Below are 3,904 nucleotides of genomic sequence, written 5' to 3'. Positions count from 1 at the left end.
TTTGGTCCCCTTTTCCTCCCTCCCGTGTGTGACCCCTCCCAACGTGTAATTTTTGCCTTTATAAGCTTGTAAGATTTTCTACTGGGCTGCTGAACTCCTCTGCTCCTGCGTGAGTTACGAGTTGAGCCCCAGCATGCTGGAATAAAGCCTCTTGCTGTTTGCATCAAGTGACGCCTCCTGCGGTTGATTGGGGTTGCCGTTGATTCGTGGGACAGAGTAAGGGTCTCCTTCTGGGGGTCTTACAATAATATTCTCTTTTAACCTTATGATAATTCATTTTCTATTTCAGGGACATAACATTGTTTAAATAGTGTATTTACATATGCCAGTTTTGTGATTTTTCTATAAAATTTCCGGGCAATACAATATTGTTCCAATTTTCTACTTATTTTCCATGAAGCATTGCACCAAATAATTATGGAAGTTCATGTAAGTTTACTAGTAAAACTCCTCATTTTCTGATTCATGGGAAATGCATTACCTTCTAGGAAATTACCAAATCCACTACTGCAATGAACTGATCTCTTTGAATGCAGTGTGGTCTTGACTCAGGGAACATAATCCAGGTATTTGTTCTCCATGCTCATTACTGCACTGATTGCAATTATCCTTGAGTATAATGAAAAGGAATGATGAGTTAGTCATTACCATTTGAATAATTCAGGTTTGGCAGAGATTTTCCTGAAAAGGTAGACTATTACACATTATTGAGGGTTTGGAGGACTTTCCTGCTCTTTTTTTTTCCTCAGATATTTTTCTAAAGTACAAAAATAAACAAGAGAATATAATCAGAAAATGTATATCCAGAGAAAGAACTGTAATAGGGAAATAGGTCTTTAGATAAGGACCATGGGTGTGCTAATGGCACGTTACACACACACACACACACACACACACACACACACACACACACACAGTGTATCTACTCAAGTTGTAGAAAACATGAAATATGTACTGGGAGGTCTTATGAGACAGGGACTGGCTAGGGATAAGACACAGCAGAGCAGAGGAAATAGACATTGGGAGGATCAATGGCTCCAAAAGCCAGTGTGGAAACAAACACAGCTTGCTCTACCTCCAACAGCTCTGGTCACCAGAATTTCAGCACTTCCACTGCATTAATCCAAGTGTGAGTTTACCATGGGTAAATGTCCCTGGTTCCTGGCATCCCTTTCCAAGGTAGCCTAAAAAGAACAAAATAAGTTTTCTACTTGGTGACTCCTACAATTCCCTGAACAAGGCAATAAAGTGAGAGATTTAGACACCATTCATACTAGGATGAAAGGAAATGAAAAATTGCATTAACACTTCAATGTGATTGATGGTAGGATTGTAGGTGGTAAACAATTGCAACTTACATTGAATCGGATCTTTTGAAAAGAGGGAAATGAATTTTTATCACAATGTGTTTTGGGTTTGATGAGAGGAAGAGAGCCAGTGAGGTAGGTGTGTCACCACTGAGGGGAAGGGAGGAAGAAGAGTTTAGGGATACTCGGCACTATAGAGCTCTGCCTCCTGCGTTTTTAATTGGCAGGATACAAATGGAAGCAGGACAGAGGCATCTTTATCTGGTGATGGGAGGCTTTGCTCCAGTGATGTGATTTGTGATGGGAGGAGTGATTTAACAAGGCTGATGCTTTACAAAGGGCCACCACTCCCAGGGGATTTGTCCATTGAAGTGCCACACAGATCTGTGGGAAGATATAAGTTGTTGCCATCAAGGGCAGGAAGAAGATGAGATGACCTCACCTCTCAGCTGTTCAGTGCCATTATTCTAAGATCTATAAAAACCAAAACCTTTGTCCTTTTGTAAGTTTTCTTTTACAGTGGCTTGGGCCATATTTATTACGGAAGTACTGCTAAATCAGGCTTTGTCAACAATTCCTAGACTATGTTTAGAGCAGACATAAGCAATCCCCTAGGAGTTCTACACAATTCTAGTATTAAATACTTTTCCTTTAACATCTACTAGTAATGTGCAATTCTTGTTTAGGTTGACTGATATAATTATTCCAATAAGTCATGAAAGACCATAATGATTCTGTTATAGTACTCAGCATACATATATTTAAGTCAGGTTAACTGGGCAATTATATATTAGATACCCACAATTTGTCATCATCTGAGGCAGGCGCTGAAGAGACTGAACTGGAGGAAAAAAGTCTGTGGAGGAGACTGCATTACAAGGCATCAGAATGCAAATGAACTAGTGACTTGAAAGCTAGTTTACAATGATCAGACTCTACGGTAGAGCGTATTGACTTTGAATGAAAAAATGTTTTGAACTATAAAAGTAATGTAACTATACTACATTCAATTTGCAAAACATAAACAGGGAGACTTAGAATTCAATTACTCTAACATAATTCCTATTATTTTATTCCAATCTATTTTCAGATGAATAATTTCAGAGTTATAATTACAGAATATACATGGATAAAACTGTGTCCCTTCCTCTCTTCTTTGTTTTATTTCACCTGAGCCTAATTCAATGTCACTACCTGGTCTCCTTAACAATAACTGTAAACAGTTGTACAAGGTCTTATATTCATGAAGACACATGGAGGTACTCGCAGAGAGACAGAGACAGACATACAATTCATATACCATAAAGTTCACCCTATGTAAGTGTACAATTAAATGCTTTTTTAGTATATTCAGAGTTGTACCACAATTACCATAATCTAGTTCCATAACATTTTCATCATCCCAGAAAGAAATCCAGTACTTTTCGGAATTCCCCTTTCCTCTTCCCTGGAAATCACTAATCTACCTTGCCTATTTTGGACAGTTCACATAAAATGAAATTGTATGTGTTCTTTTATATCTGGCTTCTTTCACTTAACATAATGCTTTCAAGGTTCACCCATTATAGCAAGTATCACTACTTCATTTTATGACGAATCCATTGTATGGATGTACACATTTTGTTTATGCATTCATCAATTGATAAACATAATAGCCTTTTCCACTTTTTGGCTATTATGGGTAATGTTGCTATGAACATGGGTATACAAGTTTGTGTGCAGACATATGTTTTCTGTTCTCTTCAGTATATACCCAGCAGAATTGCTGGGTCATATGGTGACTCAACTTTTCGAAGAACTGCCAGTTTTTCAAAGTGGCTGCATCATTGCATAATGTTTTATTGATTGGCTTCACCATAGTCTAATTGTAGAACGTTTAATCTACTCCCAGTTTTTATCTTCATTCCTATAACTTTTTGTCATTTTGACATATCATTAAGGCAGATCCCCTTTGTGGGTCTTATTTTTACCAGCCTTTTACTTTCAACCTACCTACATTTTATTTGAAGTTTCTTATAAATGACACATAATTAAATCATCTTTTAATCCACTCTGCTAATCTGTGTATCCTAATTAGTGGATTTTGACCAATTATATTTAAGGTAATTGTTGATATGGTAGAGCTTGTGTGACATTTAATCATTTGTTTTCTGCTTCTTACTTTTCTGTTTCCCTTTTCTAGCCTTCCTACAGGTTATGTGAACACTTTTAGTATTCCATCTTGATTTATTTATAGTGGTTTTGCCTGTACTTCTTTGTATATTTTTTGCAGTGGTTGCTCTGAGCATTACAATATACACACATGATTTCTAAGTTAACTGGTCTCAGCATTTTAACACTTTGAGTGAAATGAAATCTCACTTCTATTTAGTCCCTTTTACCTTCCCCATTTTTAAATATTGTCTTGAGCATCAGATGCTATAATTCTTGTTTCAATCATCAAATGTGATTTATAAAATTCATGAGCAGCATAGTTTTTTGCATGTATCCATATTTCTGCTCTTTCCATTACTCCGTCTTCCTTCCTAATACTCCACGATGTCTTATTTTATCATTTCATTTTTCTAAGAACTTCCATTAGCCATTCTTTGTGGATA

Source organism: Cnephaeus nilssonii, assembly GCF_951640355.1.
Source record: "Cnephaeus nilssonii genome assembly, chromosome: 1".
Taxonomy (NCBI): Eukaryota; Metazoa; Chordata; class Mammalia; order Chiroptera; family Vespertilionidae; genus Cnephaeus; species Cnephaeus nilssonii.
This window is presented reverse-complemented; position numbering follows the sequence as displayed.